The sequence below is a fragment of the Mytilus galloprovincialis genome, chromosome 3 (genome assembly GCF_965363235.1).
Source record: "Mytilus galloprovincialis chromosome 3, xbMytGall1.hap1.1, whole genome shotgun sequence".
In the NCBI taxonomy this organism is placed as follows: Eukaryota; Metazoa; Mollusca; class Bivalvia; order Mytilida; family Mytilidae; genus Mytilus; species Mytilus galloprovincialis.
The window spans coordinates 24,618,005-24,635,391 of record NC_134840.1 but is presented as its reverse complement, the minus strand read 5'-3'; positions in this window follow the sequence as shown (position 1 = coordinate 24,635,391).

The window sequence follows — 17,387 nt, the reverse complement described above, 5'->3', positions numbered from 1 at the left end:
TTTGACCTACCGAATTAGACTATTTACCGGATTTGTAATCACATAAGCAACACGACGGGTGCCGCATGTGGAGCAGGATCTGCTTACCCTTCCGGAGCACCTGAGATCACCCCTAGTTTTTGGTGGGGTTCGTGTTGTTTATTCTTTAGTTTTCTATGTTGTGTCATGTGTACTATTGTTTTTCTGTTTGTCTTTTTCATTTTTAGCCATGGCGTTGTCAGTTTGTTTTAGATTTATGAGTTTGACTGTCCCTTTGGTATCTTTCGTCCCTCTTTTATGACAATAAGCATTTGACGTCTTGAGCCGAACAGTTTTATCATTTTTACACAATTTAATCTACTGTGTGATGGTTCATATTCTGGACGCCAGTCTTTGCTCCTTTGTAATAAATCTACATACCAAAAAACAAATATGAAGCTTAGAAATGGAAAAATATTAAATACTAAACTCGTTCAAAGGGTATCTACACGTCTCAATCTTCAGAATCGCTTATCTAAAAATACTACCATCGCTAACGTTTTTAACAATAAAAATCGTGGTTACCCTTTTATCGATAAGTGTCATGCCAAAAAATGACTTACGTGTCCCCGTCTTTCCACCAACAATACAGTAAGGTCCACATTTAATGGTCGCACATTTTCTCTAAATTTTGAAACTGATATTACTTGAAAAACAAACAGTATTATTTATTTACTCACATGAAACAAACCGGGATGCGGTATTCAGTACGTAGGTGAAACTGGGCGATATTTATCTAAACGCACGCAAGAACACCTGTATCGTTTTAAAAGACCCAATAAATTCAAAAGTATCATTTATCAACATCTTAAAAAGCACAATCATCCTATTAAATATTTAACAGTTCAACCTTTAGAAGTAGTAAATAAGCAGCCTGGTGAATCTCATTCCAAGTTTGTACGATCACGAAAAATAAATGAATTAAATTGGATTAAAAAATTACAGACAGTCTACCCTCTCTGTCTTAATGATAATATCATGGGAATTGGCAATATATCAAGAACCGATTCTGTTAACATTTTGGATATAGTTTCTAAAACTGTTCGTAAAAATCGTTCTCATGGACGCAGAAAAAATCGCAATCAAAGAAAATTTCGGACCAACCATACAAATATTTCGGACCTAATTTCCATTTCAAAAAACAACGGCAGACATTATCTGTTAACCAAGCTTTGTTCTTTACCTATAAATAAATTAAATAAAATTTTAGAGGATTGCAACACAATTTCATATTACAGTCCTAAGTATGAAATTGTCCAAATTATAATGGCATATTGTTATTCTAAACTGTTTCCAAAAATTGATCGCCCTGAAGATCATAAAAAACATTTTATTAAAATAAAGTATGTCAATAAAGGTTTTGATTTTGTTAATATTGCCGGTATTTTTAACGACCATTCTGTTAAAGACCAAATTCCTGGATATTTTGATAATACTGAACTCCCTCTCATTTGTTATATTTACAAGAAATCTACCCGAAAATATGTGTTTAATTATAGCCAATTGTGTAAAGATGTAAATATCACTGAAAATACACCTATGTCGTGTAATTGCAGTAATTCAGAATACACCTATGGACCAATTTCCCATGTTATAACAGGAGACCTTAACATCGTTCGCGACCGAGAGTTAAAATCATTCCTCAGTAAAGGACCTAAATATCGTCCCCCGTCAACTATTAACTGGAATGTGTGTCGTAATATCATCAACGACTCACTCCGCGCCTACTGTTTGAAATGGGTAAAACGGGAAAAAGCTGACAAAAAATCTTTGGACTCTTTTTTTAATTCAGTAATGAAGATAGTTGATATTCGAATACAACATTTTAAAGAACATTTTACCCTCAACAAAAACTATAAAAACCCTATTTCGCGTATCAAAAATAAACTAACAGAACTAGCCAAGGAATTTGTTTTTGTCCCGGCTGATAAAGCTGCTAATAATATCATTATTGTTTGACGTAAATTTTATATAGAGGTTTTGCAAAAGGAAATCACGAATTCACCAACATTCCAACTGACTTCATTTTCAGAAAACGACATCTGTAACAAACATAAACTTTTAGCTACTTCTTTACAAGCAGAACCAAACACAATGAAAGTCCCAACTATGTACTGGCTTCCGAAGCTGCACAAAAAACCTTACAAATATAGATTTATTTCATCTTCTAGCCATTGTTCAACTACTAAATTGTCTGTTTTACTTACTAGTACACTTGGTACAATAAAAAACCTGATAATAAATTGTTCAAATAAGGCCTTTGAAAATAGTGGAATTAATTACTTTTGGAGTGTCAAAAACTCGTTGGAAGTACTTGATAAATTGCATGCATATATTGGTGATTTTGAATCTGTTCAAAGTTTTGATTTTTCTACCCTATATACCACTTTGCCTCATATTCTTATTAAGAAAAAATTCACATCCCTAATTAACTGGGCATTTAAAAAGTCGGAATGCGAGTACATATGTTCAAACTCTTTTAGATCATTTTTTAGTAGCAATAAACAAAAGAACTATGTCAATTGGACATGCTTTGATACTATTTATGCACTTGAATTTTTACTTGATAACATTTTTGTTCGCTTTGGAGATTCCGTATATCGTCAAGTTATTGGAATTCCAATGGGGACTAACTGTGCACCACTTATTGCAGACCTATTTTTGTATTGTTATGAGTTACAATTTATGACTAAAATTAGCAAAGACCCATCAAAACAACATTTGATACAAAAATTTAACAATACTTTTAGATATTTGGATGATATATTGGCTCTAAATAATGACGACTTCAGTATGTATACTAAAGAAATTTATCCTGTAGAACTTACTTTAAATAAAGCCAATGATAACAATGACTACTGCCCTTTCCTCGATCTTGATATCTATATCATAAACAGGAAGCTTAATACAAAAATTTATGATAAAAGAGATGATTTTTCATTTCCTATTGTTAATTATCCATTTTTAGATGGTGACGTTCCCTTGTCACAATCTTATGGTGTTTATATAACTCAACTTGTACGATTCGCTCGTGTATGTAACAATGTATTAGATTTTAGCGAGAGAAATTTATGTATTACTGAAAAATTATTACACCAGGGTTTTCGATATCACAAACTGGTCAAAACATTTACTAAATTTTATCACCGGTATAAGGAAATAATTCGTAAATATAACTCAACATGCAGACATCTTATACGTTCAGGTATTTCACATCCAAAATTTTATGGAAATATTCTTTATAAAGCACAAAAATGTCAGTATTCTCCTCAGAAACTAACAAAACCTTTAAATAGACTTATTAAAAGGGGATATAGTTACGATACTGTTGTCAGGTCATTAAAGATTGCATATTTTGGCTTTAACATTGATTCACTGATAGGATCTTTGCATCGGAACTAAACACATTTATTTCTTTAAAAAACAGTTGTTGGCATGACACGGGTTATGTTCTTCTCATATATTTTATGATAGTATGATACTAAACCCCTAACGGGAGGGATTGTACCTGATATTCATATGATGAAGACATAATCTTTCAATCAGTTTAATTGAGGTCTGGAGCTGGCATGTCAGTTAACTGCTAGTAGTCTGTTGTTATTTATGTATTATTGTCATTTTATTTATTTTCTTTTGTTACATCTTTTGACATCAGACTCGGACTTCTCTTGAACTGAATTTTAATGTGCGTATTGTTATTCTTTTACTTTTCTACATTGGCTAGAGGTATAGGGGGAGGGTTGAGATCTCATAAACATGTTTAACCCCGCCGCAATTTTGCGCCTGTCCCAAGTCAGGAGCCTCTGGCCTTTGTTAGTCTTGTATGATTTTAAATTTTAGTTTCTTGTGTATAATTCGGAGTTTAGTATGACGTCCATTATAACTGTACTATTATGCATATTTTAGGGGCCAGCTGAAGGACACCTACGGGTGCGGGAATTCTCGCTACATTGAAGACCCATTGGTTGCCTTCGGCTGTTGTTTGCTCTATGGTCGGGTGGTTGTCGCTTTGACATATTCACCATTTCCTTTCTCAATTTTATTTAAAGTGAACCGCTACCTCAGAAGCACAATCGTCGGATCTCCAAACATTTCCGCAGTTCTGTGTTTTATTGTCGAGTGAACCTGATAGACAAGTATTTTGAAGTATGGAGTTTGTGCTTTCTGAATCATGCTGGCATAAGCTGTCAAAAGACACACTAATCCCGGAGTCTAACTTTGTATCGGTTGGTGCATTCATTTCTGAAAAGAAAAATATGTCAAACATTTTCTTGATGAATTATTTTTTTAAACGAAAATAACACAGTGATAAGTGTGTGCTTTCCTGGATTCACCTTTAACAAAACTTACACGAGGCTCTAAAGAGGCTGTGTCGGTCACCTAGTGTTACGTACTTTTACAACAATGAACAATATCTAACAATGTGGACTAGAATATAATTCACTACGATGACCAGTTAAAGGAGCACTAGCTATTAAAACCGATTTAACTCAAATTCTCATATTTGATGTATAACCATGTAAAACATTTATCCAAATTATAAAGTCTAAAATAAACTATTAACAGGGCATAGGTTCGATAATATGTAGCTTCAAAGATGTTAAAATTTGTAACTATGATAGGGACGTGATAATTTGTATCCAAGCAGTTCATTCCTATCTAAAATAGGCAAACATGGCAGTTTGAAACAATATGCTCAGGGATCAGAGGGCATAGACTATGACACTTCAAGAAGTATTTATAAAAAGGAAATAGATTGTTGCTACCCTCTCCCTACTCCGTCATATAGCAAACGGCCCTTTTCTTTAAATATCTCTAACTTGTTATTTTCCGGTGTATTCTTATATCAAGTATATATTTACACAAATATCCTTCATACGCCTTTTCATACACATGACGCATAAACATTATAAAAAAACCAGCAAACTGCTAATTAAAAGATCAAAAAGGAAAAAGAGGATTAGTAAACAATAAAAAATCTTGACATATTTGTAGATATTTACAACAATTAGACATTTTGAAAATGTTACTTACATAATCATTTATTTGCCATGTTTTGTTTCGTTTTCCTCAGGATTCATTATAAAATTATACTTATAGAAAGTTCATTATTGAAAATCCCCGGTCATTCATAAAACTCATTGAAACGTACGGTTGAACGAATCTATTTCTAATCCACTCTTTAATCTTTTAATCCCTATTTATCTTGCAGTTTAAGGAAGTTTTTTTTTATATTTCTTTACGGTTATGACACAGCATATGAGTATTAGTCATACGTCGAGTGTTTATTGATTCTTTGACGATTTATGATGAGGCGGAAATAAATCTATGATGAGTTTAATTATACACATACTGATGTAATACGCAGTGGAAAACTCGGATAGTCGAGAACAAAAAGAAAAGTAACTCTTCAAGATTTCAAAGTGACAACACCGTGTTATATCAAAACCACAATTAAACATTTGTTGAACTGTCTGTTAAAACTACGATATACATAGTGTTATTTGAAATATACGTGTACGTGTATATTCAAATTGTTAATCATAATTTTTTAAAATCTGCATTAGAAGCTAGTTATTTTTTATATTATATTCTGTGCTGCATATTGATAACACACAGAAAAAAATCAGTCGCCTACTGAGTTTTCTATTCCTAGTCTTTCGCAGAAAAAAAAATTCCGAAATTTATTTTTCCACAGCAATATATGTTTTTTGACCCAGTCGGTCTATACTTACAGTCATGTGAAAACGTTTAATGTCATTCTTAGTGGATTCATTTTTTTTAAGTTGAATACGTTTTATATACTTGAATGAACTAAGTTTTACAATAGAATACGTTTATATTGACTTTTTTTAAAACAAAACAAAATCTTCAGAAATGTACTGCCATTGAATTATTGTCTCCTTGTACTCTAAATGTCTAACAACTCTTCACGATAAGTATGTTGTTGTTCCTGTGGATAAAGATTCAAATAATATTGTCTTTGTATGTAATTCGTACTACTACGAATGTTTTGTAAAATAATGAGGAATGAATTAACGCCCAGGTAATTCCTTATCCAAAAAAGTATCATTTGACAAAGATGTGATTTGAGCGAATCATATTAAGTTCTTCATGGCGTCAATTTACATTACTTGGGACAACACATCGGAGTGCTAACCTTGTTTATATTGGATACCTATGCTTCACAAAATCTCGTACAAACAACGATAATTGCAAGACTCATCTGCATGTTCGACTAAAAAATTGTTCATTTGATTGATGAAAATTCTGTCCTCAGTGAAAGAAGGGTTTTTGGAAATACTGTAAAAATGTTTACTTGCGTAGTGGTAATAACCATATGTGCATTCTTAAATACTCTGAAGAACTTCAGGATAATTTTAAATCTCAAACTTTTTCTGAAATTATTTCTTTCAAAACCCTCTTCAAACCCTGTATACCATCATTCATCATGTGAAATTGAACAAAAACAACATTCCTATGGGTACGAACTGTGTGCCTCTCCCTGCTGACCTCTTCTTATTTTTTTATGATTCGGTATTCCTTTAGAAACTTGTCAAAAACAAGAAGACCAAAGAAGCCTTGTCATTTAATTTACATTCAGATATATTGATGATATGATGTTCTTTCCATTAACAATCCAAACTTTTCTTATTGGTTTCAATTGATGTATCCCCTAGAACTAAAAATCATATAAACAACAGACACGGCTTCATCTGGTTAATCTTTAGACTTATACCTCGAATTTGACATACACGGTCATCTCTATGACAAACGGTACGATTTGTTTTTTTCAATTTATCAATTTCCACCAATTTAGTAGCAATATACCAACTTTACCTGCTTACGGGATATACATTTCAAAACTTATTCGGTATTAAAGAGCTTTCAACTGCTACTCAGACTTTGTGAAACGTCACCAGTGTCTTAACAGAAAGTTGATGAACAAGGGGTATGTCAAAGACCGTCTCGTCCTCTTCATCGGAAGGAACCAAGACCTTGTTGATATATATTACGTTTCAGCTTCAAAAATAATACACAATAGTCTTTAAGTATAAATTCTTGTTCCTGGCGTTATTTATAATCTTAGTAACGTGTGATAAAATTGAGAATGAAAATGGGGAATGCGTCAAAGAGATGACAACCAACCCGACCATAGAACAGACAACAGCAGAATGTCACCAACAGGTCTTCAATGCAGCGAGAAATTACCGCACCCGGAGGCGTCCTTCAGCTGGCACCTAAACAAATATATATATTAGTTCAGTGATAATGAACGCCATACTAAACTCCAAATTGTACACTAAGAAACTAAAATTAAAAATAATACAAGACTAACACAGGCCATAGGCTCCTGACTTGGGACAGGCGCAAAAATGCGGCGGTGTTAAACATGTTTATGAGATCTCAGCCCCCCTTATATATCTAGCCAATGCAGAAAAGTAAACGCATAACAATACGCACATTAAAAGTCAGTTCAAGAGAAGTCCGAGTCTGATGTCAGAAGATGTAATCAAAGAAAATAAATAAAATGACAATAATACATAAATAACAACAGACTACTAGCAGTTAACTGACATGCCAGCTCCAGACTTCAATTAAACCGATTGAAAGATTATGTCTTCATCATATGAATAGCAGGCACAATCCTTCCCGTTAGGGGCTTAGTATCGTACCATCATAAAATAAATGAGAAGAAGATAACCCGTGTCATGCCAACAACTGGTTTTTAAATAGATGTGTTTTGTTCCGATGCAAAGACCCTATAAGTGAATCAATATTAACGCCAAAATATGCAATCTTTAATGACCTCACAACAGTATCGTAACTATATTCCTTCTTAATAAGTCTATTTAAAGGTTTTGTTACCTTCTGAGGTGAATACTGACATTGTTGTGCTTTATAAAGAATATTTCCATAAAAGATTGGATGTGAAATACCTGAACGTATAAGAAGTATACATGTTGAGCTATATTTACGAATGATGTCCTTATACCGATGATAAAATTTATTAAATGTTTTGGCCCGAGAACACAGTTATTTCGTAGTGCATTTCTTTTAGACAATAAATTCAAATTAAAAAAATCGCACCTGCTCTTTCTCAAAAAGATTTTTACAGTGTAGTGTACTACCAGTGAGACAAATAATATCAAAATTATAGAAACTTCTACCAGCTCTAACTCAAAATATTGACAATTCTGTGTTAAGGGGGTGTAAAATTAAGTTTGACAGCTTCAGACGTGAAAAATTTTGACCTTTTTGAACTGGACCAAATCACTACTTAACATAAAGATTCAGCACCCAATTTTTTTTAACATGTAAATACATCCCCCTACTTAATATTTCATGCATTTGATAATAAGAAATAAATTGGGAAAGTGTATCAAATAAAACATGCAAGTTATACACTGTTTACACTAGGGACTATATTCGTAGACAACGAAAACCAAAGGACGATAACTGTGTCCTTGGACCTTTTGACTAATTTCTGATATCGAAAACCCTGGTGTAATATTTTTTCAGTAATAGATAAATTTCTCTCGTTAAAATCTAAAACGTTGTTACAAACACGAGCGAATCGTACAAGTTGAGATATATAAACACCATAAGATGGTGACAAGGGAACGTCACCATCTAAAAAAGGATAATTAACGATAGGAAATGAAAAATCAACTCTTTTATCATAAATTTTAGTATTAAGCTTTCCGGTAATGATATAGATATCAAGATCGAGGAAAGGGCAGTGGTCATTGTTAGTGTTAGCTTTATTTTTAAAGTAAGTTCAACAGGATAAATTTCTTTAGTATAGATACTGAGGTCGTCATTATTGAGAGGCAAAATAACATCCAAATATCTAAAAGTATTATTGAATTTGTGTATCAGATGTTGTTTAGATGGGTCTTTCCTGTTTTTTGTCATAAATTTTAACTCATAGCAATACAAAAACAGGTCTGCAATAAGTGGTGCACAGTTAGTCCCCATTGGAATTCCGTTAACGTGACGACGAACAAAAATGTTATCTAGTTAAAATTCAAGGGCAGATATAGTATCAAAGCATGTTTAATTGACATTGGAATTTGTTTATTGCTATTAAAAATGATCTTAAAAACATATATATTCACATTCTGACTTTTGAAATGCCCATTTAATTAGGTGTGTGATTTTTTTCTTAATGAGAAAATGAGGCAATGTGGTATACAGGGTAGAAAAATCAAAACTTTGAACAGATTCAAAATCACCAATATAAGCATGCAATTTATCAAGTACTTCCAACGAGTTCTTGACTCTCCAAAAGTAATTAATTCCACTTTTTTCGAAGGGTTTCAATTTATTATCAGGTTTTTGATAGTACTAAGTGCACTGGTATGAAGAATAGACATATAATTAGTGGAACAATGGCTTGAAGACGAAATAAACTTATATTTGTAAGGTGTTTTGTGTAGCTTCGGAAGCCAATACATAGTAGGGACTTTCATTGTATTTGGTTATGCTTGTAAAGCGGTAGATAAATAAACTCATCATAGATACCAGGACTAAATTTTGTATATACGCCAGACGCGCGTTTCGTCTACAAAAGACTCATCAGTGACGCTCGAATCCAAAAAAGTTAAAAAGGCCAAATAAAGTACGAAGTTAAAGAGCATTGAGGAACAAAATTCCTAAAAGTTTTGTCAAATACAGCTAAGGTAATCTATTCCTGAGGTAGAAAAGCCTTAGTATTTAAAAAAATTCAAAATTTTGTAAACAGTTAATTTATAAATATAACCATGTAAATGATAATTCATGTCAGCACAAAAAGTGCTGACTACTGGGCTTTTGATACTCTCGGGAAAATAAATCTCCACCAGCAGCGGCATCGACCCAGTGGTTGTAAATAAACTCATCTTAGATACCAGGACTAAATTTTGTATATAAAAGTTTATGTTTGTACAGATCATGCAGATCTTTTATTTGTCTTTTTGTATATTACGGTTTAGTTTATTTTTTGTGATATTCATTTGACGTGGCACGGTACTTATATATACACCCCGTCATTTTGTTACTGTGCTATGGTAAATGTTTGTATTCTTGTCTTTTATTTTTGATTATGTGCTTTGTCTTTATGTCTTTTTGTGTTTCTTTGTTACATATTGGTTTGTTTTCATAGTGGTTAAGATTATAACACAATGTTGACTGTTGCACCCTATTTTGACATTTTTACTTATTATGTCTGTTTGTTTTGCTCACACATCGTTATAAGTATAATGGAATTTTATGCGACTGTCATACAAGTGAGAGGTTTGGCTAGCTAAAGAACCAGGTTTTAACCAGCATTTTCTATACAAAAGAAAACGCCTGTACCAAGTCAGAAATATGACAGTTGTTATCCATTCGTTTGATGTTTTAAAGCTTTTGATTTTGACATTTGAATAGTGACTTTACGTTTTGAATTTTCGTCGGAGTTCGTCACTGATGAGTCTAATGTAGACGAAACGCGCGTCTGGCGTACTAAACTATAATCCTGGTACCTTTGATAACTTTTTATAGAAATTAAGATCACGTTCTGTAAGGTTCGATAATGAATAGATGCAAGGAATTTGATTAGCTGGCAATGTTTTCGATATATGAAATTTTTTTGTATGAATTTTGTTCTTAATTTATGTTATACAAACCGTCTTTCTTGTTCATATGCCACACATTTCATTACAAAATGCATCTCATTTCTAACTGTTTGGTCCATACAAATTTTTTAAGTTCTTCTTTCTACTAGTACCTGTCTATATTTTCTAAATTTCTCAATTCCACATCTCAGTTTAGATAACACCGCATTATGTTTGTAGAGAGGTTTTTTAGAAATGAAGGTTCCTGGCAATAATCAGTTACAATCAAAATTGAAAATGAATATGAGGAATGTGTCAAATATAAATGTCAGTTTTTGTTATACTATGATAAAAAAATAAATAAAAAAAGCGCCTTGTAACTCATACCTAGCAGACTATTCAGGTTATAATGATTTATAAGTTTACATTTGTTCATTATTGATATTATTTCTGATAACCCACGATTTTTTATGTTGTTTGATTTACCCCTTAGATAATGATTTTTTGGTGATCCATTGTCTAACATACGCACTGTCCTTGTCCATAGTATAATCATGTTCAAATGATATCTAAGATGTACTTCCAGCCAGCTTAATTTTGTTTTTCCTGTTTAATAAGGAATGAGTTCTCGCTTACCTACAAGAAGAAATGGCTCTTCAGCTCTGGGTTGCAGGTTATCAGCAAAGTCATATCCTTAAATCCTCAAATTCCTGAGATGTAATCTGATACTGGAACAACTGTATTGTAATAGCTGTATTTAATAAACCGAAAAACCTGGCATACTGGCCTTTTATACTGTTATACTTAGAAAGCAATGCACCCATCGCTCTACTTCCAGATTCATTCAGTAGCTTTTATTGCAACTCCTTCAGTGAATCCTACTATTTCGCATGCTTCATATCCGAGGTATCTGTATGACTTACACCTAAAACTGTTTAATGTCCAATGTGGAAAGTTTGTCGGTTGGTTGCATATTTGCTTAAGACAGTGCATTATTTTAGTCTTGACTAACTGCCACTTCTCATACCAGCTGTGAATAGTATCAAGTATATTCTGCATGTCATTTTCTGTTTCTCAAAGTAGAATAATGTCAAAATATACATTAACGCACTCAACTTAAAATTTGTATTCCAAAGTTTAGATTTTTATACCTATTTACTAGGTCATTGATATAGATGGCAAACAATATCGGTATTATATCGTCCTCTTATCTGATTCTTCTTTCCATTGTAAAACAATCAGTAGCTATGCTGTCAATTTTCACATAGCTGTGTAGGATTTTATGACCTTTTATTAAATTGTTTTATTACTTTGGATAATGCCCAGTTGTATCAACACTTAAGCGAAAAGTAACTCATGAGTCAAATGCCTTAGCAAAATCTATGAAACACTAAACTTTGGTAACATTCTATAACATTCTGCTTTTCTTCTTCTTTTAAACTAATAATAAAATAATAGATATAACCAATGTCTGATTGTATCTTTTGGAGATAAACTCCTCATAGATACCAGGGTTGAAATTTTGTATTTTCGCCAGACGCACGATTCGTCTACAAAAGACTCGTCAGTGACGCTCCAATCAAGCCATTTTGTTCCTCGCTGAACAAATCATTCGAAATCAAAGACTCTGTGATCCTTGTACTCGATCACATTTACAACTGTTGGCATTAAACTAATGGATCGATCCTTATGTGGCACTCTTCAATCTGTCCTTTCCTAATGTATAGGACGGATGATACTATAGTCCCATTTAGTTGGGAAAATATTATGATCAAACCACAAATGGAATAGTTTCAATAAAATCTTGTTCAATTTTTCTCATTTTAGTTTCAGTTGGTTTTTTTTCTATACAAGTTGCTTTATTTGTCCTCTTGGCTTTAAGAGCATTTCAAATTTCCTAAAGAATTATATCACAGTTTAGTATAAGTTCACAGTCCCATTTTTTTTTTTTTTTTTTTTTTTTTTTTTTTGTTCAGCTCGTTTGTAAGGTTATACATTTACGATTTTCGACAATCCGCTTTTCTTATTTCTGTATCAATATGTGTGTGGTTTCATTAAATTCATCACTAACCTGATTCCATTCTTCATCTTTGAATAAACCTGATATATCACCTTTCCGTATCTATAAGAATTCTTTTGAATGATGTGAGACAGTACCATTTTCTTGTTATATTTACGCTCCTCAATTGTCAGGCCAAGTTTACCGATTTCTTCAACAAGTGTTTCTGGATTGTTGTGTTTAAAGCTTTTATTTTGTCACTTTGTCATGTTTTGTAGTTACATTCTGCTGGCGTATTGTTGTTTTTCTTTTTGTCACAAATGTCGGATTTCCTTACATGTTTGTCGTAAATGTGTTCTTCTCAATGCGGTTCCTTTACACTGTAAGTGCAAACTTTCAATATCTCTCACTTGTTGCCCAATTCTTAGAGTTCATTGTAACACAAATATTTTTATTTCTACGCCCTTTTTCCCCTTTTTCATGCTTGATATTTTAACAGTTACTTTATAATGTAAAGAGGTAATTATATATTATCATTTTTTCTTTGAATACTTTGAATATTTTCTAGTCTATGAATAAAAAGATTTAAAAGGTTCTTTTTAAATAGCATGAACGATGTGTTGGTTTAAGAACATGTCTATTGGAATAACGATTGTGGTGTGTCTTGAACTGTGTGTTGGTTTAAGAACATGTCTATTGGAATAGCGTTTGTGGTGTATCTTGAACTGTGTGTTGGTTTAAGAACATGTCTATTGGAATAACGTTTGTGGTGTATCTTGAACTGTGTGTTGGTTTAAGAACATGTCTATTGGAATAACGTTTGTGGTGTATCTTGAACTGTGTGTTGGTTTAAGGTCTATTGGAATAACGTTTGTGGTGTTGGTTTAAGAACATGTCTATTGGAATAACGTCTGTGGTGAACTGTGTGTTGGTTTGAGGTCTATTGGAATAACGTTTGTGGTGTTGGTTTAAGAACATGTCTATTGGAATAACGTTTGTGGTGTATCTTGAACTGTGTGTTGGTTTAAGAACATGTCTATTGGAATAACGTTTGTGGTGTATCTTGAACTGTGTGTTGGTTTAAGAACATGTCCATTAGAATAACGTTTGTAGTGCATCTTGAACTGTGTGTTGGTTTAAGGTCTATTGGAATAACGTTTGTGGTGTTGGTTTAAGAACATGTCTATTGGAATAACGTCTGTGGTGAACTGTGTGTTGGTTTTAAAAGGTCTATTGGATTAACGTTTGTGGTGTATCGTCGATTGTGTAAGTCATTGTTATTGGTTGATTTATCTTTTTATGTTACTTTTATTTAGATCATTTAATATAGTTCCATATCTTGATACTTTTAACTTAAAATTATCAAATAACGAAATGCAGCACGAGTGTAGATGTAGGGGAAATAATGCACGTCTATTTTCAATTTTACATGATCCATCGTTTAAACATCTTATTATCGGGGACTTAAAATAATTGACCAGTCAACATAACTTTTTCAAATCATTTCTGCATATTTATATAATGGTCATTGAAAAACTGGTCATTATCGTGATATATGGGCAGTATATCACGATAATAACCTTTTCTTTGATGTTTATTTCATTGAGGAACCATGTTTTTAAAAATTCTCATAAATTCAAATTGTTCAAAGCAAACTCAAATTATTGTACGATTTGCAAAGTGAAAGGAGAAAACACGAAAAGGTGAAATGGCCGCTCTGGCCACTTTCACTTTTGGACCAAATTGACAGATCGATTATCTGACGGACTCGTCTACTCTTAAAGGATGGTATTATACTTCACTTAATAATGATTTCACGATCCAGATATTAGATATTACCTCTACCTATTATACACCCTTAGATGGGAATGAAATTTCACGAACATCGCTAAATACATGTATGATGTATTTCTAAAAAAAAAATTGATGAAAATGCACACTTTTCACCCATTCATAATGTATAGATCTGGATGTTGTTCCATAAAAATTTAATTGAACTACTATTACTACTTCTGGTTCATATGTGTTTTGAGTAGTTTTTAACGACTACACAGAAAGAACAGGCATATGTTATTGGTGAAGAAAACTCAATAAAAAAGAAGTTTAAATGAAGGTTTTCTCGAATAATAATGCGTTTTCTTGTAGAGAATGGGTGTGCAAGTATTTTCTTTTATCAACCATGAGTGAGAAAGCAATCTTTGAATTTAATTTTACATCATTATGACATCATAGTGACATACATGAATATTTACTTTCTGTTCCCTAACGAAAAACATATTTGTAAAGAAGTGGCTTCACCTTTCTGGTTACTATTCATGTGTTGTGTATTAATGTATCGTAACGCTTTGTAGTTATTGGACAGGTTATTAATAAACTCAGACGACGAAACATCCAAATAGCACCAGATCATTTGTGATTCCAGCTGATTTCAGATTACTAGCAATACATGATAATAGTCTAAATAGAAAGTTAGAAAGCTCCAGTTCGTGTAACTTAAACTGATTTGATTAAATGATTAACAAATATTGAATTATTAAAATACAGAAAAAAGATACAATGTTTTAATAATGATTTTAATAAAGAAAATGTAAGTTTTGTTAATGAAATGAAAGACTCAAGTACTAGAAGATCCTGACATGATGTACTGACTCATTTGAAGATGTATACAGCAAGTCCATGGATACTGACAATATCCAGTACGTACAGATCAAAGACACTGTACACCAGTATTGATAATCGATTTTTTTAAAAATATTGCATTGTGGTACATGTTTTATTGTATCCAGGAAATTGCGGGAAACACATCTCCTTTATTTATACATTGAATGCCAATGGGGTTTGTCATAGACACTAAACAAAATTAGTATGCAGGTTTACATATAACGCAACTCATATTTAGCATCTTAATATAGGTACAGTCACCAATCCGTTTTGTAGAGTTATGTCCTGGATGACTTAGTTAATCAGACATTCCCAAGGTTGATGGTCATTGGGCAAAGACCAGTAAAAAATGGTTAAATAAAATTCATTAAATTGATTATATGCCTTACAAAATGAGCAGCATTTTTTTTTTTTAATTTTGTCCAAATCATATGTGTGATTGTCCTGTAAAAAAAGAATCTAGTCCAGTAAAAAAGAATGTCCAGTTGATTTCTGAAAGCCTTTGGAACTACTAAACTTGATATGATTTCAGCCAGCGATTGCATTAAGCTTATTTTCAAAAAATATATTCTGTGAACATTCGAATCATGAGCATATCAGAAAAATTAAAATTGCAGTCCTGATGTCATCATATATATAAATGTATTTTCTCGAGGCCACAATAGTCAATAACATGTATACATGTGTTACATAATAGTAATTAAAGTTAGAAAAATAACATTAAAATTGGCCAATTATTGGAAACTTAGTACATTGACATAGTTGTATAAATATCAAATTGTTGACATCAGCATTCACATGGCGAACCAGCACTTTACGAATCAGATTCAGTATGTTGGTCAAGTATACATTTCACAAACTCTAACCCATGATTTCACATTCTCAATATGCATTAAACTGGCCACTGGATATGAACAAAGACAAATAAATATCAGCTTGACTTCCCGGCATTTATCAGTTTTGTTTGTTTGTTAACTGCGTTGTTTTCATGTGCATGCAACTCAACACACATCAAAACCTTAGGAAATATACTGAGTGTTATATTGTTGGATTAATACTAAAATCCAGTTGATTAGGAAGCAGCATTTAAATTCATATGACATAATAAAAAAGGTATGTCTCGGAATGGTTGTGATGCCAGAATCCCCATATTTTGGGATGCCAGCATCCGGATATCTTGGGATGCCAGCATCAAGATATGTTGGGATGCCAGCATCAAGATCTGTTGGGATGCCAGCATCAAGATAATTTTGGATGCTAGCATCCTGATATGTGGGGATGCCAGGATCCCAATAGTTTGGCATACTAGCATCCAAACTGATATAATGTCATAATTCCAATGTGATGGGATGTCATCATTCCAATGTGATGGGATGCCAGCATCTAAAAATAATTGGAAGCCAGCATCCAAACGTTGAAGTATTCAATATGAAATTAAAAGAATTACATCAGCATCTATCAAAAGTTGAGATGCAATTCTAATTTTTTGTCTTCATTATCCGGAGACACTTTTTTGAAATATGCTATGACAGAAATAAGAAGTCAGCTTTTATACAAAAGTTATTAATATAATCGAGAGAGCATCCATAATCTTTACCTAGAACCAATAAAATCCATTATTCAGCATCTGCTATTCACAGAAATAAATGAATAAGTATGATTTTTTGTAAAATGAGCATATATTGATACTATATTAACAAATGCAATATAGTAGAAATATTCCGAATATGGAACATGGCAGTAACATTTTCTCCGGACATTGAAAAATTTAGTAAAATACAACATGATTTTACCTTAAAAATTAAAAAAATGACAAAAAATTCTCCTTTAGCAGATGAGAATTACAATTTTTAGTTGAGAACCCATTCTACACACTCAGTCTCTAACGTTAGGCATGCTGCTGTCACTGAAATAATGCCGGCAAACTATATTCAGTGTAAGACTGGGATAACCTGCTTAAACTACTGGGCCGAATTAAACAAAACTTGGCGTCAATTGTTATTATCTTGTACTATTTAATATGATTTTAACCTTAGTTTACATGATTTCCAAAACCACACTTGATACATGATCACGACATCACGTATATGAGCGACACAGACTCTTGAGAGCCTCTAGTTTAATATTGA